At 42.3% G+C, this 27262-nt stretch overlaps 1 protein-coding gene across 3 annotated transcripts in view; it reads right to left on the bottom strand.

The window, feature by feature from the left end:
* The window catches only part of TNFRSF11B (TNF receptor superfamily member 11b), a 116183-nt gene that overhangs the window by 53801 nt on the left and 35120 nt on the right, over positions 1–27262 (bottom strand). For all 3 annotated transcript variants that reach the window (XM_048841538.2, XM_048841539.2, XM_075124962.1), the window contains exon 2: positions 25159–25321. The gene's annotated coding sequence lies outside the window, so the exon portion shown is untranslated. The remainder of the gene's footprint in view (positions 1–25158; positions 25322–27262) is intronic.

The following is a 27262-nucleotide window of genomic DNA, read 5'->3' as shown; positions in this document are numbered from 1 at the left end:
ACTCGTGGCGAACCGGGGAAGTCCCGGATGACTGGAAAAAGGCTAATGTAGTGCCAATCTTTAAAAAAGGGAAGAAGGAGGATCCTGGGAACTACAGGCCAGTCAGCCTCACTTCAGTCCCTGGAAAAATCATGGAGCAGGTCCTCAAAGAATCAATCCTGAAGCACTTGCATGAGAGGAAAGTGATCAGGAACAGCCAGCATGGATTCACCAAGGGAAGGTCATGCCTGACTAATCTAATCGCCTTCTATGATGAGATTACTGGTTCTGTGGATGAAGGGAAAGCAGTGGATGTATTGTTTCTTGACTTTAGCAAAGCTTTTGACACGGTCTCCCACAGTATTCTTGTCAGCAAGTTAAGGAAGTATGGGCTGGATGAATGCACTACAAGGTGGGTAGAAAGCTGGCTAGATTGTCGGGCTCAACGGGTAGTGATCAATGGCTCCATGTCTAGTTGGCAGCCGGTATCAAGTGGAGTGCCCCAAGGGTCGGTCCTGGGGCCGGTTTTGTTCAATATCTTCATAAATGATCTGGAGGATGGTGTGGATTGCACTCTCAGCAAATTTGCGGATGATACTAAACTGGGAGGAGTGGTAGATACGCTGGAGGGGAGGGATAGGATACAGAAGGACCTAGACAAATTGGAGGATTGGGCCAAAAGAAATCTGATGAGGTTCAATAAGGATAAGTGCAGGGTCCTGCACTTAGGACGGAAGAACCCAATGCACAGCTACAGACTAGGGACCGAATGGCTAGGCAGCAGTTCTGCGGAAAAGGACCTAGGGGTGACAGTGGACGAGAAGCTGGATATGAGTCAGCAGTGTGCCCTTGTTGCCAAGAAGGCCAATGGCATTTTGGGATGTATAAGTAGGGGCATAGCGAGCAGATCGAGGGACGTGATCGTTCCCCTCTATTCGACATTGGTGAGGCCTCATCTGGAGTACTGTGTCCAGTTTTGGGCCCCACACTTCAAGAAGGATGTGGATAAATTGGAGAGAGTCCAGCGAAGGGCAACAAAAATGATTAGGGGTCTGGAACACATGAGTTATGAGGAGAGGCTGAGGGAGCTGGGATTGTTTAGCCTGCAGAAGAGAAGAATGAGGGGGGATTTGATAGCTGCTTTCAACTACCTGAAAGGGGGTTCCAAAGAGGATGGCTCTAGACTGTTCTCAATGGTATCAGATGACAGAACGAGGAGTAATGGTCTCAAGCTGCAGTGGGGGAGGTTTAGATTGGATATTAGGAAAAACTTTTTCACTATGAGGGTGGTGAAACACTGGAATGCGTTACCTAGGGAGGTGGTAGAATCTCCTTCCTTAGAGGTTTTTAAGGTCAGGCTTGACAAAGCCCTGGCTGGGATGATTTAACTGGGAATTGGTCCTGCTTTGAGCAGGGGGTTGGACTAGATGACCTTCTGGGGTCCCTTCCAACCCTTATATTCTATGATTCTATGATTCTATGATTCTATGACTGTATGATGAGAGGGCCAAAAACTAATTTCACAGGGTTTTTTATGGAAGGAGGGACGGGAGCTCACTGAGCAGGACTTTGAAGGGATTATTCTTGACAGTTCAATATTGTAGACCCTCTGCTGCATTTGTATTTGATCTAATATATAGAAGCAGCAAAACATTCAGGAACATATGAAGATAGATGCTTGGCACGAAGCTGACCTAACTTGTTGGCAGAGGACCCCTGCTACATAAGGGAATCTGCTGTTGGAGCTGATCCACTATAGCAGCTCCTACACCAGCCATCAAACCTTGGTGTGTCCAGGGGAAAACAGACCAAGGCTGGGATGTCCCAATGCCCTAGAAACCCCTAGCTGCCTGAAGGGCTGAGTGATGTTGACAGCTGTGTGAGCAATCCTGAGCCTGCTCCAAATTATGCCAAGTTCTGGGCTGGTACAGAACCATCCATGGGCTCAGTGACTCCACTGTGCTGTCCAGTTGCACTCTTAGACACAGTTGACAATACGGCCTTTTGTTGTCCCTGCCAACAACTGGAATTTCACATTACGAAGCATAACTTCAAAGGGAAAAACACAGCGTGGTGTTGTCCTTGGAAGAGAATTCTGCATCTAATTTTTTTTAACGTAAGGAGGCACTGGGTCTATAGTACAGTGTGACCTCATAGACCCTGAGCTCACTCATGTCCCACATACTGCACAGTTCCTCATGAGTGAAACCATGAAAGCAACCACATCAAGATGTTTAGACCATTGAGGGCTTCCAGGAAACATTACCCACAGTTTTCTGTCACTTCCTTACTAGAAATAACCAAATTCTGCCTTGGCTAACTGCTAAAATATATGTAGCTGAAAGAAAGATTAAAATATAACTAGTCATTTTATTCCAAGGTTCATAGATTTTAGGGTCAGAAGGGACATTAGCTCATCTAGTCTGATCTCCTCAACCATAACATTTCACCCAGTTACTGAGCCCAGTAATTTGTGTTTGACTAAAGCATATCTTCCAGAAAGGCAGCCAGTCTTGGGGTATGTCTACACTTCAAGCTGGGGGCATGATTCTGACTGAGCTAGTGCACTAAAAATGGAGTGTAGCTGCAGCAGCACAAAGAGTGAGAGGGCCTAGCCGCCCTAAGTACACACCAAGAGTCTCAGGTGGGTCGCCTAGCGCCTCCTACTGCTTGCGCTGCCATGGCTACATTATTTTTAGCACGCTAGTTATCTGAGCTAGTTATTATCTGAGCTAGTGTGAGTATGTCTCCTCGAGTTGGGAATCACACCCCCAGGTCAAAGTATAGACACACCCTTTATCTGAAGATTTGAAAAGATGGAGGATCTACCACTTAGTATGGGAGTTTGTTCCACTGGTTAGTCACCGTCACGGTTAAAAATTTGTGCCTTATTTCTAATGTGAATTTGTCGGGCTTTAACTTCCAGACATTTGTGAGTGAGAGAGAGGCAAAAAGCAAGAAAGCCAAGTAGTAGCCTGAGAGCACAGTGTGAATCTAGAAAAAGCTAGAGAGAGCTTGAAGAAACAGCTCTTTTTGATCTTGGGTTCCTCCTGCATTCAGATTTGGACTTGGTACATTCCTTGGAAATAGGTGAGATTGTTTCAAAAGATAATACAATAATAATAAGAAGCATATATAAACAAAGACACTGCTATATGTTAGATATAAAATCCTGCATAATTTAGCCAACATAACCAATAGAGCTGAGAACATAAGTCACAGCATATAAGTTACTCAAAGTAATGTTGTTTAAGGTGCTGTAGACGTGCAAAGCATTACATCACATTCCATTTGAGACACCTCACTGTTCTGGAAAAATGCTTAATCAGGACGTCTCCACAGGAAGTTAAGCCCAGTGTAATTTAGTTGCTAATTAATGGGGAAGGTATATTTCTTTAGCTACCATAGTCCAACTTCATGGTCTTACTCTTACAGTGATTCTCTTTATCACAGCTGTCTCTCCCTTCTTCATTATGATTAGAATTCAGGGAACTTTTTGCAATGAATGGTGTATTCAATAAATTAGGGCACCTTTTGTTTTCATGAATGATCTGCAAACTGACTTTGATTTTCATTCACTTGTTTGTTCAGAATTATTTGATGAATGGGTTGAGAGAACATATTTCACAGCCACTATTGCTTTGAGAGTTTACTATTCATGATGGATGAAATCTTGGCCCCATTTAAGTCATTGGAAGTTTTACCATTGACTTGAGTGGGGCCAGCATTTCACCCAATGTGCTTTACACAGTGTGTGATTGGTTAGATGATATTGTTTCTGCTTTCTGATTGGATGATTCCAAAGCCCACATAGCTTTCAATGAGAGCTATGTTAATGTAACGCCGACAGACCCTGGTCATCGGCGAGCACGATCAAACTTGGGACCTCTGGAGCTTAGTGCATGAGCTAAAAGCCATATGGCTGTTAGTTAAGGCTGTAGAGCAGACTCATTAATCTCTCTCTCTCTAAGTGGTCTCCGTGCCACTAGATGGGACAGAGCACCACACTCAGGAGGTGTGTGGGTTACATACTTCCCCTAGCTGGGGAAGTGTGTCCAGAGCTTCAGAGACTTCCCAGTTGAAATCCTGGACGAGCCCCTACTTGTAATGCCGACAGACCCTGGTCGTTGGCGGGCAGGATTGAACCTGGGAGTACTGGAGCTTAGTGCATGAGCCTCTACTGCGTGAGCTAAAAGCTGTATGGCTGTTAGCTAAAGCTGTAGAGCAGGCTCATTAATGTCTCTCTCTGAGGCTATGTCTACACTACTGTGGTAAGTTGACCTAGGCTACGCAATTCCAGCTACGTGAATAATGTAGCTGGAGTCGACGTACCTTAGGTTGAGTTACCACAGGGTCTACATCACAGGGAGTTGACGGGAGAAACTCTCCCGTCGACTTACCTTACTCTTCTTGTCGGGGGTAGAGTACAGGGGTTGACTGGAGAGCGATCTGCTGTCGATTTGGTGTGTCTTCACTAGACCTGCTAAACTGACTGCCGGTGGATTGATCTCAGAGTGTCGATCCTGTCTGTAGTGTAGACATAGCCTGCGTGGTCTCAGTGCCACTAGATGGGACAGAGCACCACACCTCGGAGGTGTGTGGGTTACTTTAACACCTCTGGCATAAGCAGGCAGACCTCACACAGAGGTGCACACATAATGAAGTTGCAACAGTTCCCTTTTCCACTATTTGTGGGCTCCTCCTCTGGCTCCACTATTGAGAAAGGTGCCACTGCTACCATTTCTTCCCCTTTGCTCCCTAGCAATGCAGTGGTTATGGTCTTGGACTGGGACTCAGGAGACTTGGATTCTGCCCTAAGCTTCCTGTGTAGCTTGGACAAGTGAAAGAGGTGTTAAATAAGTGTGATTCCGTCCCCCTTCTACCCCCCCCCCCCCCGGGAAAGTAAGTAACTTTAAATGACACTAGGGTGAGGGGCTCACTAAAGGCTTGTCTTCGCATACAGTCTTTAATGACGACTGTACTATGCCGACAGGATAGTTTCTTCCATCAGTGTAGTCAATCCACCTCTCCAAAAAGCAGTAGCTATGTCAACGGGAGAAGCAACATAGTTATACCGATATAGCTTTGTGGGGTACACCTGCCCCAGGACTGGAAACATCTTGGATGCAGGGCTCGGGGTGTTAAAAAAGGGTTCTATTAGAAGAGAAACATTTTAATATGTAGACACAATGGATTACAAAAATCTCAAATGTTTAAAAAAAGAAAGCCTCTCCAATCAAAGCACAGAGTTAAGTGAGAGGATTTTTTGTATTCAGCAGAGGAAAGAACTCATACTTCTCCCTCTTAATGGAAGCAGTGCAGAGTACTGCACTGAGATGATGCTGTGGTGTCTTGGTTTTGTTTAAGACATTTTGGACAGTCCAGCATTGTAGGGACTTGTTTACAAAAAAGTTTATGGTATCTGATTGCTGGAGCATTTATTTCTCCAACAATTTGGCTGACAGACAGTGTGGTCTTTCTATTATGATCCTGTCACGCCAAAGTCAGAGGGGAGAGTCCTTGGGACAAGGGTGTTCACATGCACACACGCAGAGCCCATTATTAAATATTGGTTCCCCGCATAGATATTTATAGACCGTAAGCAAGTCACTCTTTAACCTTCTCTTTGTTAAGCTAAATAAATTGAACTCTTTGAATCTATCACTATAAGGCAGGTTTTCTACTCTTGTAATCATTCTCATGACTCTTCTCTGAACCCTCGCCAATTTACCAACATCCTTCTTGAATCGTGGGCACCAGAACTGGACACAGTATTCCAGCAGCAGTTGCACCAGTGCCAAATCCAGAGGTAAAATAACCTCTGTACTCCTATTGAAGATTCTCATTTATGAATCCAATTGTCCCATTAGCTTTTTTGGCCACAGCATCACAGTAGGTGCTCATGTCCAGCTGATTATCCACCCCATGCCCAGCAGGGCATCTAGAGTACTCAACTTATTGCTCATTCAGGGAAAGAATGTAAAATTTATGCATTGCGTAAACTTTAGGAGACTGATTAATGTGCTTTGTTTTGCTTTCAGGTGGTTACATTTTTGGAAGGCAGGTGGTGGACTGAAGCCGCAGACAGCTTCCTTTCAGTAGCTCAGTAAGCAGTGTGCCAAGCACACGCCCAGGCTTTTGATGCACTGTAGCAGTGCCCACGCAAGATGGTACGCGTGGCAGCAGGCATGCTGTAGATTCACGCCTTAGCTTGCAGTGCAGTGACTTGCTGTGTAGATATGCCCTTGGCAGCAAAGTATTTATCTGAACAGGATCCAGGTATAGTAAACATGGCATTCTTCTTTTGGGTTTCTGAACATGTATAGATGTAGTAGCTCCCTGGATCTCTAACCTACAAAGGGTAAAATGTGCCCCAGTGCAGAGGAGCCCATGCACTACTTACATCCTCATAATAGGTCTTAGGTGGGACTGAAGTGCTGCATAACCTTTTGCTGGCCTCCTGAGCACGTGTGAGTACACTCAGCCTGGGGTACACTGGGTCTCTTTGACTCCTGGCAGACATGGATTGGGTTGCTGACTACATTACAACAAATGGGAATTACAAACTACTGCAGTACAACCAACTTCCCTCCATACCCTGCTTGGAGTCTGTATTCTCCTTCTGTAGTTTGGCACTCATTCAGCCTCTTACTATCCCATCATATGATTTTTGTGAAAATAATACCAGCTCCGTTACTGGGATCCAGTGACCAAGAGTATAAATTTAACAATCAGGCAGTTATTCCCTCTTTCATTATGGGATTTTCCCAGATTGTCTCGGCTATATTTAGTATTTATGTGTCATGAGTCACAGTGGCCACCTGTGTCCATAAACAGAATTTGTAAATAGCACTGACTGATGTGACTCAAGTATTTAAAAACATTAAAAAGTCCAGTTTTAGCATGAATTCAAATATTGTTGGCAGTTCCAAGAACCCTGTGTGTTTCCGGCTCCGGGTCTAAGGGGGTGGAATACTGGAAAAGGCATGCTTTGTCCTGACTCTCAGTTCCATCTGTGCTGGTGGGAGTCGTGCTGGCAAAAAAGATGATTATTTCATAATACGGCCAACCCCTTTTTCAGAGGACATTGCAGTCTGTTTAATGTGTAACATGTGGGTGAGGTCCTAGTGCACACACTCTGTTTTGATTAAATCTTATCTACACTCAAGTTATTCCTCTCAGGTCAGGCAGCTGCACTGTGAAATAACACTTGAGTTGCTGTGTTCACACAGATGCTGTACTCACTTGTGTGTGGTGCTCCGTCCAGGGCTGGTGCAAGGATATTTTGCGCCCTAGGCGAAACTTCCACCTTGCGCCCCCCTTCCCTCCCCTTCCCCCCAGAGCATCGCCTATTATAAACTATTATAAATTTTCAAAAATGTCACTTACTATGAGTCACTATTTGAATTTCATCAAATGTTTGATGTAAACATTGATTAAGAGATCAAGATGACTTTTCCTTAAAATTAAGCAATGTTGATTGTAATCAGAAATACAGCCTTTTTAGTCATGTATAGTCCTTCCTTCATTCTTTCATATCAAAATCTACTACATTTTATTCTACCTTTAGAATATCCAATTACTGTTATTAATAAAATTTATAAAATTAGAATGGCGGGTACTCCGTCATACAACAACAACTGACAATATCAATATGACAAATTTCAACAGCCTACACATGCATATTCGCACATGATAAACATACACACTCAAATACCTAACATACACACACAATGGACACAAGGTATTCGCGAAATGATGCAGCTGCCATTGCCAGAGTCTTAGATCTGAAACAACTCAACAAAAATAGTCAGCTTCAATCGACAACCTCCGAAAATTAGTAAACTTAGCATTATAAACAGCCTGTCAGAACTGGTAACGGCCGCGCGCGACAAGAAAAATGACATCATTGCCACTTTGTACCGTAGTGAAGCAGTACGCTTGTGCCCGCAACGCAGAGCTGGCATAGGCTATAGCTGTAAGGTATGAGAGAATGACAAGTTAAAATGCAAGTTCCATGATGTTTCTCTTTTCTTTATTCATTCGTTTTCCAGCAATAGTGTAAAAAAAATTTTGGAGCACCGCTTTTTGGCACCCCCCAAATCTTGGGACCCTAGGCAGCTGCCTAGTTCGCCTAGTGGTTACACTGGCCTTGGCTATGTCTCCTGGGGGCATACCCGAGGGTAGTCTGTGCTGCAGTAAGATGAGCCACTCTATGAATTCTTTCCCAGTGAACTGTGGAAAAACTTGTCTTTGCTTTCGGGGGCACATGGGGGAAATTGTGGGAAGGTGACAAGCACACTTGAGTGGAACCAGTCTGCATTCACAGGACAGAGTGGTCACGTTAGCAGCTGATAAGGTGTGCTGCCTCAGAGATGTGTTAACTCCAGCTTAGCCTATACCCCTTGATAGCCAGCAATTCAGGTTAAAAGCAGCACCACCCTCGAGTTAAGGGGCAACATGCCAGGTATAACTCAGGTTAATTTTGCACTGAAAACAAGCTCAAAGCCACTTCTGAAACCGGGATGTAGGCTCTTAAGTCACTTAGGTACTTTAATTTTTTTTACTCTTTGCTTGAAATTTTGGTTCCACCTACCCCCTCTTGTAATCTTTGCAGAAAGTCAGCAAATAAACAACTGTCCCATATCTGCAAATGATAATGAGCATGGAACATTTATTCAGCTACATGTGTTAGGAGGATGCATTTAAGCATATGGGTCCATGTGTTAGAAGGATGTATTTGAACAACCAAAAATCATTATGGAAATAAGGTGATATACTTGTTGAGAGCATAGAGCTTCTAGTGACAGTAATGGGAGTTCAGGCAAAGATTCAGGGAAGAATATGCCCCTTAATAAATGAAGCTATATGAAATTTTCCTGATAATGCCAAAACTCACATGAAACTTGTTGGGTTTTGTGGTTAGTAACAAACTCAAAACTCAGATCATGTGTATCAGAAGATCTGCTCAGACTCACAAACCTTTTGAACCCGTTCCAGTTTCAAGCAAATATGACACAGTCCGGCGGGGAGGGGGGGAGAGAATTGCATCAAAATTCTGTAAAATGTACCAGAACTACATGTTTTTATTATGAAGCCAGAGGAAATGTGATGCTCTTGAAGAACTTTTACATTTTTTGGATTCACTTGAACGTGAAACTCAAAGCGCAAATATCAGGAGGTGCAAAACTGCATACAGCAGGACCAAAAATAAATGCAAAGTAATTTGCATGAATCTCTGTGAGCCAAAACCACAAGTTTCACACAGGTCAAGTAGGGCCTGATTCTGCAAGGTGCTGAGTGCCCTCAGCTCTTAGAAGTCAATGGAACCAAGTCAAGTGGCACTCAGCAAGATCAGATCCATAATGAATATCAGTAAGAGGGTGTTTCCTGTGAAATGCTTTGATTAGGAGTAGAAACCAAAACGCCTACTCGCAGATAGTGACATTAAAAAAATCCCCAAGGAACTAGCAATTTGTAACACCATAATGAATGCAATGCAGGCAGCTGAGCTAGCCAATAACATGAAGCATATTAATCTGAAATTATAGCAGCATCTAATAGCACAGCAATAGCTATGGGTCCATCAACTTTTTCATTATAAACAGCCATAAAAATCTGCTGAAGGGAGAGATTTGGTGTACAGTTTCTCAGCCTCAAAGTAGTTTTAAAAATTGCACTGAATTAATTTTTCATTTTTTTTAAAAAGTCTTTGTGGCATTAAGGAAAAAATTAAGTTCAAGTTTAGCAGAACAAGTGTTGCATGTCTTTTAAAAAAACATAACAAACTTTGCTTTTTTAAAAGAAAGTTGCAAGGCTTATTATTCCATAATGGAAACCTAGAGTCATCTTATTTCAAAAATAACTTGCCGAGCATAGAATCATTGCTCATTCCTGATGAGAGCACTTGCTGAGAGCTCCTCTTCCAGACATACGTGGCTGATAATTTGCTGGAAATGTTAAAACAATACTTTAAAATTAAAATATAGTGATTGGCCTAAGTTAAGACATGAACAGGTCTTGCCTGTTTTCTCTGCTGGATGAAGAATGAAAGTGCATGGGGTACTTTATTCGTAACCCTTACTGTGTGTGATATGTAACAAAGATAATTTGTATTGATTGACATAGCAGAAACCTCAGATGCTTTATAGACTGTTACTATTATGATAAGGCTCACAATGGGCTGGACCTTTTCCAAACACAAAAGGTGGCATAGTCCTTATCTAAATGAGCTCGGAAGCTAACAGAATCAACATATAGGAATCACTTTATCAGCCATTAAAATGCAGCCAGACATCTCTGGGATCAAGCGGAGCCAGCCACCTCTAGAAACACAGCAGCTATTGTAACAGTGCCAGCCAGACTACACAAATTGAGGGGAAGGAAGTAAAGAAGAAAGTACCTTAGCCAGTTAAAGCAACAAGAGGAAGTAGGTAATTATCCAGCTGTAATACGGCCAGGAACCAAGGGAGATACTCCTCTTCTTGTGAAATGTGACAGCTGATCTTTTATGATTAAGTTAAGTCTGAGAACCTCAGTGCTAGGATTTACCTGGGAGGTGCACCCCCAGCAGTCAGCAGGATATTATTTCACTACTGACTCAGTGACTGAGAATGGTCATCTTCTGAGTCACCGATACCACTTCCTGCAAACACTTAGTTTTTCCTTCCAGGATTCCCGTGCATGTCTGATACGACGCAGATTATGACATTCTAGGGATTCAAAATATATCTAACATCTTGGTCCAAATTCATCCCTGGTGGAGCGTATTTGTCTTCAGTAGATTTACAGCAGGGATGAATCTGGACTGTTTTATTTACTCTGATCCAAATAGAGCAAGCAATTGCATAGAGCTAATTTTAAAATATTCTTCATTTTTGTTTGGTTCTGTTAAAGTGATGTTGGCAGTGCCACAATCATTTAAGGGACAGCCAGTGCATTATGACCTTCTCTTGCAGAGGTTTATAGTTCTGCTGTGCTTACTGTGCTAAGGTCTCAGCTCAAGAGGACATTCTTCGTATCAAATTTGAGGAATTAATTGGGTCAACATTTGTTATATGGAAGGTTAAGGACATAAAGAAAAAGGAGTTAAGCCTTACACATATGCTTATATACTGGTTCTGTGGATGAAGGGAAAGCAGTGGATGTGTTGTTCCTTGACTTTAGCAAAGCTTTTGACACTGTCTCCCACAGTATTCTTGCCAGCAAGTTAAAGAAGTATGGGCTGGATGAATGGACTATAAGGTGGATAGAAAGCTGGCTAGATTGTCGGGCTCAACGGGTAGTGATCAATGGCTCCATGTCTAGTTGGCAGCCGGTATCAAGTGGAGTGCACCAAGGGTTGGTCCTGGGGCCGGTTTTGTTCAATATCTTCATAAATGACCTGGAGGATGGTGTGGATTGCACCCTCAGCAAGTTTGCAGATGACACTAAACTGGGAGGAGAGGTAGATATGCTGGAGGGTAGGGATAGGATACAGAGGGACCTAGACAAATTGGAGGATTGGGCCAAAAGAAATCGGATGAGGCTCAACAAGGACAAGTGCAGAGTCCTGCACTTAGGATGGAAGAATCCAATGCACCGCTACACACTAGGGACCGAATGGCTAGGCAGCAGTTCTACAGAAAAGGACCTAGGGGTTACAGTGGACGAGAAGCTGAATATGAGTCAATAGTGTGCCCTTGTTGCCAAGAAGGCCAATGGCATTTTGAGATGTATAAGCAAGGGCATTGCCAGCAGATCGAGGGACGTGATCGTTCCCCTCTATTTGACATTGGTGAGGCCTCATCTGGAGTACTGTGTCTGGTTTTGGGCCCCACACTACAAGAAAGATGTGGAAAAATTGGAAAGAGTCCAGCGGAGGGCAACAAAAATGATTAGGGGACTGGAACACATGAGTTATGAGGAGTGGCTGAGGGAACTGGGGATGTTTAGTCTACGGAAGAGAAGAATGAGGGGGGATTTGATAGCTGCTTTCAACTACCTGAAAGGGGGTTCCAAAGAGGATGGCTCTAGACTGTTCTCAGTGGTAGCAGATGACAGAACAAGAAGTAATGGTCTCAAGTTGCAGTGAGGGAGATTTAGGTTGGATATTAGGAAAAACTTTTTCACTAGGAGGGTGGTGAAACACAGGAATGCGTTACCTAGGGAGGTGGTGGAATCTCCTTCCTTAGAAGTTTTTAAGGTCAGGATTGACAAAGCCCTGGCTGGGATGATTTAATTGGGGAACAGGGGGTTGGACTAGATGACCTCCTGAGGTCTCTTCCAACCCTGATATTCTATGATTCTATGATTAATTTTCAGCAGTTGTTATTTCTGTTGACTTCAGTAGGATTACTCATATGCTTAAAATTAAGCAGGACCAGGCCTCAGTGGTTAATGGAAGTAGTTTCTACCTTACAAAGTCTCATACAATAATTTACATGCACATGGCATATATGCAAGGAAGCCAGGCTGATAATGGACTCAGTTGCTATCTTAAAGAACCTAATTTCTTAGGTATCACAACGTGATAGCACTTCACACTTCCATAGAACCATTTGGGTGTTGAGATGTTTCCTAGATATCATTTAAATGAGCCTCCTCCTGAGAGGTACATGTTTTTGTCGATTGGTTAAGATCAGGTATAATATTGGTTTGTGTCATGACTTGCAGAGGCGCTAAGCACCCACACCTGTTGTTCAATCTAATTATGGGAGCTGCGGGTGTGCAGCACCTCTGAAGTCAAGCTGCTAAGAGCTGATGCCAGGATTAGCTCCTGCTTTTGCAAGGGGATGCAGTTACAAGGCACAGAGATTTGGAGTAAACCCTGAAATTTTTGTCTATTGACACTTAAAGCTAGTTACTAAAGTAGTTTTTTTCAATGAGAATAATATACTGTGAGCTATATTCTTACTCATCAAAATTGTTTAAATCACCTCATCCAGTTGTTTGTATATTGATCTTTACAGTAGATGTACAGTGTTACATATTGCTTGTATCTCAAGTGATTGTAGAGATTTTGGTACCTCAGTGTATAACTATTGGGGAGAGGACATAACTTTATAGGAGACTTCAGGATGAAACTGTCTAAGGGAGGGAGGGGAAAGCAGATATCCATTGTGGTTATTGCTGAAGTACAAAACACCTCCCCTTTAAAATTGTGGTACTAGTTTGCAATATCTTATCTATAAGGGGAAACTTGTATGAGACAATGATGGGGAAATGGAGGGGAAGGCAATGAAGGAAAGATCTGTTGACATCTTGAATCTATTCATCAGTGTTTACATCGCCTAATTAGATTCTTGACTGCAAATACCAAAACCCCACATCAAATATCCAAAGAAACTGCCTTAGTCCAACAGATCCAGTAAGTTGTATGCCAATGGAAAGCAAAGGGCAATATTTTTTCACAAGCAAGTGTACCAACATTGTATCATTTCATCTGGGCTGTAAGCACTGATAAACAATGGCTGTCATATTAAAAGGAGATTTTATTTTCTATCACACATCCACAAAACCACATTTTGGCATTTGTCTATTCACTGTTTGGTCCATTTTCCCACAGCAATATCCAGAGTACAACCACCCAATGGCTATTCATCCCATAAATATTTTCAACACACTATAAACTACCTATTTAGATGGTTTTAATATTTACTTCTTGAGTGGAATGGAGAGAACTTACTATGGAAAGGTCTGATCATTCAAACCCTCTCAGAATGAAACATCCATCATTTCTGTGTTCAGGGGTGCTAGAACAATTTGTAGAGTGCGAGTGCTCAGAGCCATGAAATCAATATGTAAACCCTATGTATGGTGGAAACTTCAAGCCCAGGGCTGAAGCAGCACTGCTAGTTCCAGCACCTATCATAGAATATTAGGCTTGGAAGGGACCTCAGGAGGTCATCTAATCCAACCCTCTGCTCAAAGCAGGACCAATCCCCAATTTTTGGCCCAGATCCCTAAATGGCCCCTCAAGGATTGAGCTCACTACCCTGGGTTTAGCAGGCCAATGCTCAAACCACTGAGCTATCCCTCCCCACAATGTCTGCGTCATGTTTTGAACTCACTGCATGGATGATCTTTACAGATTTTAGTTATTATGAAAAACTGTTACATAAATGTGGCATGTGGAAAACTACTAAGAATAAAGAGCAAGCAGCAAGAGAAGTGCCAATTCCTCAAATACTGGTGCAAAAAACTCTTATGGGGAAAGTGAAAATACAAGCTCTCTCTAATTAAAACCACTGAACCAATTGCCCAACCAACAATCACGTTGATATTCAGCAGGCTTGGATCAAACCCTGAGGTGATAAAATCCTCCCTTGAAACGCTATCTAGTGCTCTCTCTCATGTTTGGCATGAGAAATTGGAAGTACCACAAGAATTATTAACAGAAATTCTTGGCAGATAATTTGAACAAAAAAGAAACGGATTCAAGAAAATGGCACTTTTTATGGAAAATTTGTGGACACAAAAGGCTAAATGTGTTGAATACATTATTCATTATTAATAATTAAGTCTGCTGCCATGGTAAGGCTTGCTGGGCACATTACGTAAAAATGTTGAGCACAATCAGCTGTTGACCTACATTTTTTGGTTTAATACAAGTGTTAAATGGCTGGGACTCTTATTGAAAACAGTTATTCTCAACAAAAGATTGACCTGTCACTAATAGCATCATCAGTATCATCGACGGGTACAGTAGATATTAAAGGAAGAGTTATAAGGACTGTGGGTCAAATTTTTCCTTCGGTAATTCACACACCAGTCCCACTGATGTCAATGGAAGAGCCAGGTGTGTAACCAGTGGAATAATTTGGTGTCTCTAGATATCAGGGATGCTTGTTAGTCTTGCATACTCAGACCAATTTGATCTTAAGTGTGTTTTCAACCCTTCTTTTCTTTTATCCAATCCCTGGTGCTCTAGATGGAGAGAAGAGAGCATGCAAGAGGGGGTTCTTCGGAGTGGCCCAGTAATTCACAGCAAAACACCTGAAAATTCTTCAGAGGTAGGCATAGGTGCTGGAACTAGGGGGTGCTTGAAGTGGTTTCCATCATAAGTGGTTTACAGTTCAGTTCAATGTCTCTCAGCACCCCCACTATACACATTTTTCCAGAACCCCTGGAGGTAGCTCTCCAAGAAAGGAAAGGCCATCCCAATACCCACTCAGTTATTTATCACCTAAATAAAGTGACTTTTTCTGTCCAGGAATTATCAGCTAAATAAAGTGACTATTTCTGTCTAGGAAATATCAAGAAAATCTTACTCTGTATGAGACATTAAGACAGAACAAATTGCCAGTGTGGATTCATACTTGCTGTTAAAAGAAAAGGAGTACTTGTGGCACCTTAGAGACTAACCAATTTATTTGAGCATGAGCTTTCGTGAGCTACAGCTCACTTCATCGGATGCATACCGTGGAAACTGCAGCAGACTTTATATATACACAGAGAATATGAAACAATACCTCCTCCCACCCCACTGTCCTGCTGGTAATAGCTTATCTAAAGTGATCATCAGGTTGGGCCATTTCCAGCACAAATCCAGGTTTTCTCACCCTCCACCCCCCCACACAAATTCACTCTCCTGCTGGTGATAGCCCATCCAAAGTGACAACTCTTTACACAATGTGCATGATAATCAAGTTGGGCCATTTCCTGCACAAATCCAGGTTCTCTCACCCCCTCACCCCCCTCCCAAAAACCACACACACAAACTCACTATCCTGCTGGTAATAGCTCATCCAAAGTGACCATTCTCCCTACAATGTACATGATAATCAAGGTGGGCCATTTCCAGCACAAATCCAGGTTTTCTCACATCCCCCCCACCCCCATACACACACAAACTCACTCTCCTGCTGGTAATAGCTCATCCAAACTGACCACTCTCCAAGTTTAAATCCAAGTTAAACCAGAACATCTGGGGGGGGGGGGTAGGAAAAAACAAGAGGAAATAGGTTATCTTGCATAATGACTTAGCCACTCCCAGTCTCTATTTAAGCCTAAATTAATAGTATCCAATTTGCAAATGAATTCCAATTCAGCAGTTTCTCGCTGGAATCTGGATTTGAAGTTTTTTTGTCTTAAGATAGCGACCTTCATGTCTGTGATTGCGTGACCAGAGAGATTGAAGTGTTCTCTGACTGGTTTATGAATGTTATAATTCTTGACATCTGATTTGTGTCCATTTATTCTTTTACGTAGAGACTGTCCAGTTTGACCAATGTACATGGCAGAGGGGCATTGCTGGCACATGATGGCATATATCACATTGGTGGATGTGCAGGTGAACGAGCCTCTGATAGTGTGGCTGATGTGATTAGGCCCTGTGATGGTGTCCCCTGAATAGATATGTGGGCACAATTGGCAACGGGCTTTGTTGCAAGGATAAGTTCCTGGGTTAGTGGTTCTGTTGTGTGGTATGTGGTTGTTGGTGAGTATTTGCTTCAGGTTGCGGGGCTGTCTGTAGGCAAGGACTGGCCTGTCTCCCAAGATTTGTGAGAGTGTTGGGTCATCCTTTAGGATAGTTTGTAGATCCTTAATAATGCGTTGGAGGGGTTTTAGTTGGGGGCTGAAGGTGACGGCTAGTGGCGTTCTGTTATTTTCTTTGTTAGGCCTGTCCTGTAGTAGGTAACTTCTGGGAACTCTTCTGGCTCTATCAATCTGTTTCTTTACTTCTGCAGGTGGGTATTGTAGTTGTAAGAAAGCTTGACAGAGATCTTGTAGGTGTTTGTCTCTGTCTGAGGGGTTGGAGCAAATGCGGTTGTATCGCAGAGCTTGGCTGTAGACGATGGATCGTGTGGTGTGGTCAGGGTGAAAGCTGGAGGCATGCAGGTAGGAATAGCGGTCAGTAGGTTTCCGGTATAGGGTGGTGTTTATGTGACCATTGTTTATTAGCACTGTAGTGTCCAGGAAGTGGATCTCTTGTGTGGACTGGACCAGGCTGAGGTTGGTGGTGGGATGGAAATTGTTGAAATCATGGTGGAATTCCTCAAGGGCTTCTTTTCCATGGGTCCAGATGATGAAGATGTCATCAATATAGCGCAAGTAGAGTAGGCAGCCTCTTGTTCATATTCCGACCTATGCATGATGACAACAGCACCTCCTTTGTCAGCCTTTTTGATTATGATGTCAGAGTTGTTTCTGAGGCTGTGGATGGCATTGCGTTCCGCATGGCTGAGGTTATGGGGCAAGTGATGCTGCTTTTCCACAGTTTCAGCCCGTGCACGTCGGCGGAAGCACTCTATGTAGAAGTCCAGTCTGCTGTTTCGACCTTCAGGAGGAGTCCACCTAGAATCCCTCTTTCTGTAGTGTTGGTAGGGAGACCTCTGTGGATTAGTATGTTGTTCAGAGGTATTTTGGAAATATTCCTTGAGTCGGAGACGTCGAAAATAGGATTCTAGGTCACCACAGAACTGTATCATGTTCGTGGGGGTGGAGGGGCAGAAGGAGAGGCCCCGAGATAGAACAGCTGCTTCTGCTGGGCTGAGAGTATAGTTGGATAGGTTAACAATATTGCTAGGTGGGTTGAGGGAACCATTGCTGTGGCCCCTTGTTGCATGTAGTAGTTTAGAAAGTTTAGTGTCCTTTTTCTTTTGTAGAGAAGCAAAGTGTGCGTTGTAAATGGCTTGTCTAGTTTTAGCAAAATCCAGCCACGAGGAAGTTTGTGTGGAAGGTTGGTTTTTTATGAGAGTATCCATTTTTGAGAGCTCATTCTTAATCTTTCCCTGTTTGCTGTAGAGGATGTTGATCAGGTATTCCGCAGTTTCTTTGAGAGCGTGTGGCACAAGCTGTCAGCATAGTCTGTGTGGTATGTAGATTGTAATGGATTTTTTACCTTCAGTCCTTCTAGTTTGTGTAGGGAAGAGATAATAAAATAAGTCCAGACATGATAGCAAGAGATGTGGCCAGATTAAACATTAAAGGTCCCCGTTTCCTGGGGTTTCCACAGTGCCCTAAACAGGGCAGGTAGGAAAGTGTCTCCATGAATCCATCTTCCCCTGCATTCCATCGGAAGCAAGCTTCATTCTGCAAGAGGTGTAGCAGTGAGCAACCAGAGGCTCTGCGCGCACAGCCCAGGAAGTATTATGGCACTGGGGCTTCTCTTTTTATGGGCTATCAGCAATTTGCATAGTCTCTCCCTAAGACTGTAAACTCATCCAGGTAGGGACAGTATCTGTCCTTATCTTTTTCTCGGCTTTCTCAGTGTTGGATCTAAGAAAGCCACCATGAAGCAGTGAAAACAAAGTCCCACAGCCTGGCCCCTCTATCATCTATTTCCCTTGCAAAGCAAAATCACAGTGGTTTCATGCCTTCCACACCCACTCAAGAGGGCAGGATTTGTTCCACTACCATGCATCACCCTGAAAATGTATTCTCTTGGGGTGAACCAAGAGAAGAAAGATCCCGCAAGCTCACCAGGGATAGGTCAAAGGCACTTGAGTGAACACAATAATCCCTAACTAATTTTGCCCCCACTTTTTTATTATTAGTAGTAGCTTAAGTTTCCAAAGCACCTGTCACCATAGTATCTAAGTATGAATATTTTCTCAAGCAACATGAGGCTGACAAGAGGGACACATTTTACAGCAATATCTTGTCAGGTCTCAAAGTCAGTTTTAAACAAACACTTATAGTTGTGAATGTGAGGAGTCCAAATGCCTTTGGGCATTGTGTCAAAAAGCTTTTACTAAGAAAGTGTGAATATAAGCAGATCCAGTGAATGCAAAAAAATATTTTTATATTAACATAGTTTTTGTACACTGATCAAGAGCTGTTCAGACAGGGGCTTGTCTCAACAATTTTGCTGGGTCTTTTAACCGCTATTGATGCTGTAGTAATCATAGAATTATAGAATAGTATGACTGGAAGGGATCTCGAGAGTTCTTCTAGTCCAATACCCTGCACGCAAGGCAGGACTAAGTATTATCTAGACTATCTCTGACAGGTGTGTGTCTAACCTGCTCTTAAAAATCTCCAATAATGGAGATTCCACCACCTACCTAGGCAAGTTATTCCAGTACTTAACCACCCTGACAGTTAGGAAGTTTTTCCCTAATGTCCAACCTAAACCCCCCTTGCTGCAAGTTAAGCCCATTGCGTCTTGTCCTAGCCTCAGAGGTTTAGGAGAACAATTTTTCTCCTTCCTCCTTATAACAACCTTTTAGGTACTTCAAAGCTGTTATCGTGTTCCCCCCTCAGTCTTCTCTTCTGCAGACTAAACAAAGCCAATGTTTTCTATCTTCCCTCATAGGTCATGTTTTCTAGACCTTTAATCATTTTTGTTGCTCTTCTCTGGTCTTTCTCCAATTTGGCAATGTCTTTCCTGAAATGGGGCACCCAGAATTGGACACAATACTCTAGTTGAGGTCTAATCAGCACGGAGAAGAGCAGAAGCATTACTTCTTGTGTCTTGCTTACAACACTCCTGCTAATAGAGCCCAGAATGATGTTTGCTTTTTTTTGCAACAGTGTTACACTATTGACTCATATTTAGCTTGTGATCCACTATGACTCCCATATCCCTTTCTGCAGTACTCCTTCCTAGGCAGTCATCTCCCATTTTGTATGTGTGCAACTGATTGTTCCTTTGTATGTGGAGTACTTTGCATTTGTCCTTATTGAATTTCATCCTATTTACTTCAGACCATTTCTCCAGTTTTTCCAGATCATTTTGAATTTTAATCCTATCTTCCAAAGCACTTTCCACCCCTCTCAGCTTGGTATTGTCCACAAACTTTATAAGTGTACTCTCTATGCCATCATCTAAATCATTGATGAAGATATTGAACAGAACCGGACGCAGAACTGATCCCTGCAGGACTCCACTTGTTATGCCCTTCCAGCTTGACTGTGAACCACTGATAACTACTCTCTGGAAATAGTTTTCCAACCAGCTATGCACCCACCTTATAGTAGCTCCTTCTAGGTTGCATTTCTCTAGTTTATTGATGAGACGGTTATGCAAGACAGGATCAAAAGCCTTACTAAAGCCAAGATATACCACATCTACCCTTTCCTGCCTATCCACAAGGCTTGTTACCTTGTCAAAGAAAACTATGAGGTTGGTATGACATGATTTGTTCTTGACAAATCCAGGTTGACTGTTATTTATCACCTTATTATCTTATCTTATTACCCCTGGAATGTCACCTGTCTTCCATGACTTTTCAAAGATAATTGCTAATGGTTCTGATATCTCCTCCGTCAGCTCCTTGAGTATTCTAGAATGTATTTCATCAGGCCCTGGTGACTTGAAAACTTCTAACTTGTCGAAGTAATTTTTAACTTGTTCTTTCCCTATTTTAGCCTCTGATCCTATCTAATTTTTCACGAGAATTTGTTTAGATAATTGCTACTAAAACATTTTGGTGAAAACTGAAACAAAAATGTAATTTAGCACTTCTGCCATTTCCATATTTTCTGTTATTATTTCCTTCCCCTCCCACAACCCCTTGAGTAATGGGCCTACCATGTCCTTGGTCTTCCTCTTGCTTCCAACGTATTTGTAGAATGTTTTCTTATTACCCTTTATGTCTCTAGTTAGTTTAATCTTGTTGTGTGCCTTGGCCTTTCTAATTTTGCCCCTACATACTTGTGTTGTTCGTTTATATTTATCCTTTGTAATTTGACGTAGTTTCCACTTTTTTCAGGATTCTTTTTTGAATTTTAGATAATTGAAGATGTCCTGGATAAGCCAGAGTAGTCTCTTCCTATACTTCCTATGCAAGCTACACAGTGGCATAGTTTGCTCTTTTGCCCTTAATAAAGTCTCTTTGAAAAACTGCAAACTCTCTTGAACTGTTTTTCCCCTTAGACTTGCTTCCCAAGTGATCTTACCGACTAGCACCCTGAGTTTGCTAAACTATGCCTTTCTAAAATCCATTTTCTTTATTGTGCTGTTTTCCCTCCTATCATTCCTCAGAATCATGAAGTCTATCATTTCATGATCACTTTCACCCAAACTGCCTTCCACTTTCAAATTCTCAACCAGGTCCTCCCTATTTGTCAAAATCAAATCTAGACCAGCCTCTCCCCTAGTGGCTTTCTCCACCTTCTGAAATAAAAACTTGTCTCCAATACATTCCCTGTGCTGGGCCCAAGAAGGTGGTGTAAGGAAGCCTGACCTCCCCCAAACTCCCCCTTCACTGCTGCTCTTCCAGCAGCTATCAACCTGATGCTTTGGTGGTAGCATGGGCCCAACCTTAGAACATTTGTGTTCAATTGCTACTTTGGCAGGCTGCCAATATTTTCCTGAGCAATGCAAGTGAAATGGGAAATTGTGATTTTTCAGTGTTTGTATGTCAGCAAAACCTTAGCAGAATTCATAGGATAAAGAAAAAGGCACTTCTCTAACTCAAGGCCTACTAACAACAACAGAAGGTGTTAAAGATTATCAAAAAGATCACAAGAATTTTTTGTAATGGAAGGTGTCAGGTGTGACGTTATTAATATAACCCGTGACTGTATAAATCATGGTTGCAACCACTGGTATATATTTGCAGCAAATATTGTACAAAGGTTGTCGTGTAAGGTGTTTATGGAAAGCTTATGGTTTGCTGGTTATGATTATGCTATCTGGGTGCATGTATCATTTTTGTATTTAAAGTTATAAGTATTGGCTCCATACTGACTGTATTTCAAACTTGTGCTATACTTCTGGGTGATACCCCAGACAGTTTGGCATCAGCACTGCCTAGCCTGCTTGGTGGCCCATTAAGGACCATCAGCTATACAACTGACCCACTGAGAGCCGGTAGACACACCTTGTGACTCAGCAAGGTATGCAGGGGCATGCCTATGAACAGAACTCTAAGGTTTTTCCAGGCCATGTGATGGACAGCTTGTCTTTGTACAAAGAAAGCCGAGACCACATGACAAGAGACTATAAAAAGCTGCTGCAGCTCCTCCATCTGGTCTTCAATCCTGCTTCTTACCTCTGGAGGGACTTTGCTACAAACTGGTGCTCTAAACAAAGGACTGATGACCCACCCCAGCTGTGGATGTACTCCAGAGACTTGATTTGATCCTGCAGTTTATTCCATCACTGCTACAAGCCTGAACCAAGAACTTTGCCATTAATGTATGTCATTGATTCCATTTAACCAATTTTAGCTCGCCTCTATATTTTTCCCTTTTATGAATAAACCTTTAGATTTTAGATTCTAAAGGATTGACAACAGCATGATTTGTGGGTAAGATCTGATTTGTATATTGACCTGGGTCTGGGCTTTGGTCCTTTGGGATCAAGAGAACCTTTTTTCTTTTACTGGGATATTGGTTTTCATAACCATTCAACCCCCTAACAAGTGGCACTGGTGGTGATACTGGGAAACTGGAGTGTCTAAGGGAATTGCTTGCGAGACTTATGGTTAACCAGTGGGGCAAAACCAAAGTTTTCTCCATGTGGCTGGTTTGCCTTAGGGGTGGAAAAACCCCAGCCTTGGGCTGTAACTGCCCTGAGCAATTTGTCCTGAATTTACAGTCTCAGTTGTGTCCCACCATGAAAGTGCCCTTAAGCATGCGAAAGTTTCGCAGCCACTGGGAATCGTCTCAGACCTGCAACACTATGCGGTCCCACCAGTCTGTGCTTGTTTCCCGGGCCCAGAATCGGCGTTCCACAGCATGAACCTGCCCCATTAGCACCATGATGCCTGCATTGCCAGGGCCCCTGCTTTGAGAGAAGTCTGTGTCCATGTCCTCATCACTCTTGTCACCGCGCTGACATCGCCTACTCGCCCGGTTTCGCTTTGCCAGGTTCTGGTGCTGCATATACTGCTGGATAATGCACATGGTGTTTAATGTGCTCCTGATTGCCAAAGGGATCTGAGCGGGCTCCATGCTTGCCATGGTATGGCGTCTGCACAGAAAAAAGGCGCGGAACGATTGTCTGCCGTTGCTCTGATGGAGGGGCGACTGACGACATGGCTTACAGGGTTGGCTTAGAGGGAATTAAAATCAACAAAGGGGGTGGCTTTACATCAAGGTGAAACAAAAACAGCTGTCACACAGAATGGCCCCCTCAAGGATTGAACTCAAACCCCTGGATTTAGCAGGCCAATGCTCAACCCACTAAGCTATCCCTCCCTCTGGCATTTCAGGCAGGACTTCATGGAGGGGGAGCGGGGAGCAAATGAGTACAAAACAAATCTGGTCTATTTCTTGTTTTGATCCACTCCATCTATCTTTTACATCTTTGGCTGGCAGCAGATGGTGCAATAGGACTGCTAGCCATCCTCATCTCCTGCCTGCTAACCATGAGATGGTACAATAGGACTGCCTGCAGGACTAAAGAGAATGACCTGGTCGAGTCACTCCTAATTTAGTCCCTGCACCCATATCTGCCCAGGCACTCCTGACCGACCTTACCGAGGCGGTCAGGAGCACCTCAAACATGATGAGGATGATTTTCAGGCCTATTGTACCATCTGCTGCCACAAGGCAATGGGTTGCTGCTGCTGTGTAGCAATGCAGTACCGCGTCTGCCAGCACCCAGGAGACATACAGTGACAGTGAGTTGAGCGGGCTCCATGCTTGCCGTGGTATGGCGTCTGCACAGGTAACTCAGGAAAAAAGGCACAAAATGATTGTCTGCCCTTGCTTTCACGACGGGAGGGAGGGAACGGGGGCCTGACGATATGTACCCAGAACCACCTGCGACAATGTTTTAGCCCCATCAGGCACTGGGATTTCTACCCAGAATTCAAATGGGCAGCGGAGACTGTGGGATAGCTACCCACAGTGCAACACTCTGGAAGTCGACGGTTGCCTCGGTTCTGTGGACACACTCTCCTGACTACATGCACTTAGAGCATTTGTGTGGGAGGACACACAATCGACTGCATAAAATCGCTTTCTACAAAACCGACTTCTATAAATTCGACCTAATTTCGTAGTGTAGACATACCCTAAGTCTAAAACAGACTGCAAAGAGGTACAAATGGATCTCACAAAACTGGGTGACTGGACAACAAAATGGCAGAGGAAATTCAATGTTGATAAATGCAAAGTAATGCACATTGGAAAACATCATCCCAATTATACATATAAAATAATGGGGTCTAAATTAGCTATTTTCCATCAAGAAAGAGCTCTTGGAGTCATCATGGCTAGTTCTCTGAAAACATCCATTCAATGTGCAGCGGCAGTAAAAAAAGCTAACAGAATGTTGGGAATCATTAGAAAAGGGATAGATAATATTGCTTCTATATAGATCCATAGTATGTCCACATCTTGAATACCTGAATACTGTGTGCAGATCTGGTTACTCTATCTAAAAAAAGATATATTGGAATTGGCAAAGGTTCAGAAAAGGGCAACGAAAATGATTAGGGGTATGGAACATCTCTCATTTGAGGAGAGATTAATAAGACTGGGACTTTTCAGCTTGGAAAAGAGATGACTAAGGGGGGATATGATAGAGGTCTATAAAATCATGACAGGTATGGAGAAAGTAAATAAGGAAGTGTTATTTACTCCTTCTCATAACACAAGAACTAGGGGTCACAAAATGAAATTAATAGACAGCAGGTTTAAAACAAACAAAAGGAAGTATTTCTTCACACAATGCACAGTCAACCTGTGGAACTCTTTGCCAAAGGATGTTGTGAAGGCCAAGACTATAACAGGGTTTAAAAAAGAAGTAGATAAGTTCATGGAGGATAGGTCCAATCAATAGCTATTAGCCAGGATGGACAAGGATTTAAAACCATGCTCTGAAGTGTTCCTAGCTTCTGTTTGCCACAAGCAGGGAATAGGCAACAGGAAATGGATCAATTGATGATTACCTGTTCTGTTCATTCCCTCTGAGGCACCCAGCATTGACCACTGTCGAAAGACAGCATACTGGGCTAGATGGACCTTTGGTCTAACCCAATATGGCCGTTCTTATGTTCTTCCTGTTAATGCTACCATATTAGCATAAAGGTGAAATGGGGAGGTCACTTCTGGTCCAGTTAAAGTCAATAAGAGTTTTACTGTTTACTTCAGTGTGAAAAAGGTCGGGAGCCCTGATCATCTTGGATATCTGGCCTGCCTGTATGAATCAGGATATTAGATATATAGTGGAAAAGTCTGAATGTCTGCCATGAATATTCTCAGAAAAGAGATCCTTTTCCTCACCAGTTGCCACACATTCTCTCTCAATGAGCTTTGATGAGGAAACATCCTTTCAAAATAAATTATTTTTCTTACTTGGTTCGTCTTTGGGGATTGCCAGACCTAGGTCTTTCTTGACTCAACAGACCACCAGAAAGTTCAGAGAAGGGACCTTCTACATGACTCTTCTGCAAAAGATTTGGATTTTCCAAATGAGAGCTTACAGTTACATGTTTCTTCCTTTTTCAGTCAGTCAGTACTGCAAAAATAATAGCAGAGAAAGCAAGAGATTATGTTAATAGTTCCCAAATGACTAAAAAGAACACATAGATGCAGATGACAACAGATTTTCTTATGAAGCCAAGAAGAGGTGCATTTTGAATTTAGGAGAAAAACGTTTGTAACATTCCCATTTATCAAGATATATTGGAAAGTTTGTGTTCAAATAATTCTCTTTGAATTACTGGCAAAATTTATCAAGGCATCCAGCATAGAACATCTGATACAGGTTATAGGGAATTTGCCTTGTGGAATTGGCTCAGAAGTTTAAAATCCATTTAAGGAAACACATCTACACAACTATTTTTTCCTGTAAGATTAAAAAAACAAAACAAAAACAGACTGATGCTCTTCAACCATCCAAGAACATCTGTATAGTCAGCACTGACATTTTCCTTTCTGTGATAGATTTATTAGAATCCTTGCTTTTACTGACCACTTTAAAGTATAACCAAATCCATAAATATCACTCTCACTGACCAATTTTTGCTGGTCTCCAACAGGTTTCACCACATAATCAAATGCACAGGGCTGTATTCCTGCTAAGACAATGATGGAACCAGCTGTATCTGCCCCCTTGTTTGGGATGTTGCTTACATATAATGTGAGTTTTAATATTAAACACAACAGCTTCTCCTTGTGATTGCTCCCTAAGAAACTGGCTTCATGCCTATGTTTTACATAGGCCTCAAGAGCTTCTGCACTAGACTTAACTCAGATTGATGAGCCATATCAGAAGGAAAGCCCTGAAGGACAGAAAATCCTGTTGCCTGGCAAAAAAGTGTAGAACAGTCTTCATGAGAAACAATTCCAGATGATTCTCAGGATCTTTATTACATGATTTGCTGTTTTTATTCAGTTTATTTCCAAAAACAAAATGAAAAATCATATCTAGGGATTAACATTTCACAAAGTGTTATACAAATATTAATTAAGCTAATGATATCTTGGTGAACTTTGTACATAATTATTATTTCTGTTAAACATATGGGGAAATTGACCCTTATTAAACTCTATAGGAATGTTCCATAGATATTAAACCAATTGGAATTTATAGAAATTGAAGTGAGTTCTATAGCTGTTAGTCTAAAAAGAAATCGAAGTTAGCCGAGAACTACTGTCTTTTAACAGTATTTTTGCACTATCCTATAGAAATCTGTAACAGGAGTATAATTTTCTATTATGTTCTATGGGATTGCCCAAAACACCAGTGGAAAAGTTAACATTTTCTATTAAATTCATAGATATTAAGGCCAGGTGGGACTATGCTTATTATCTAGCCTGATAATATAGTCTCCAGTTGGGACTATGGTTATTATCTAGTCTGATATATAGTCTCCTGTATAACATAGGCCATAGAACTTCCCTAAATTAATTCCTCTTTGAACTAGAGCATATGTTTTAGCAAAGGATCCAATCTCGATTTAAAAATTTCCAGCGATGGAGAATCCACTACAACCTTGGTGAGATGGTCCAATTGTTAATTACCTTCACTGTTAAAAATGTACACCTTATTTCTAATCTGTATTTGTCTAGCTTCAACTTCCAGCCACTGGATTTTGTTATATTTCTATCTCCTAGATTAAAGAGCTCTATTAATCAAATTTCTGTTGTCCATGTAGGTATTTATAAAGTACGATCACATCACTTCTGAACCTTCTCTTTGATAAATTAAATAGACTGAGCTCCTTATGTTGCTCACCACTCCTTTACTCATTTTCTTGGCTCTTCTCTGAACCTACTTCCAATTCATCCGCATTCTTCTTGAATGGACACAAACTGGACACAGTATTCAAGTAGCAGTTGCACCAGTGCCAAAAACAGAAGTTGAATAATCTCCCTACTCCTACGCAATATTCTCATGTTTATTTATCCAAACAGTTCATTACTCCTTTCAACCACAGCATTGCTTTGGGAGCTC

This window comes from Caretta caretta, chromosome 2 (assembly GCF_965140235.1).
Source record: "Caretta caretta isolate rCarCar2 chromosome 2, rCarCar1.hap1, whole genome shotgun sequence".
In the NCBI taxonomy this organism is placed as follows: Eukaryota; Metazoa; Chordata; order Testudines; family Cheloniidae; genus Caretta; species Caretta caretta.
The sequence above is the reverse complement of the archived record's forward strand: the minus strand, read 5'-3'. Positions and strand labels throughout refer to the sequence as shown.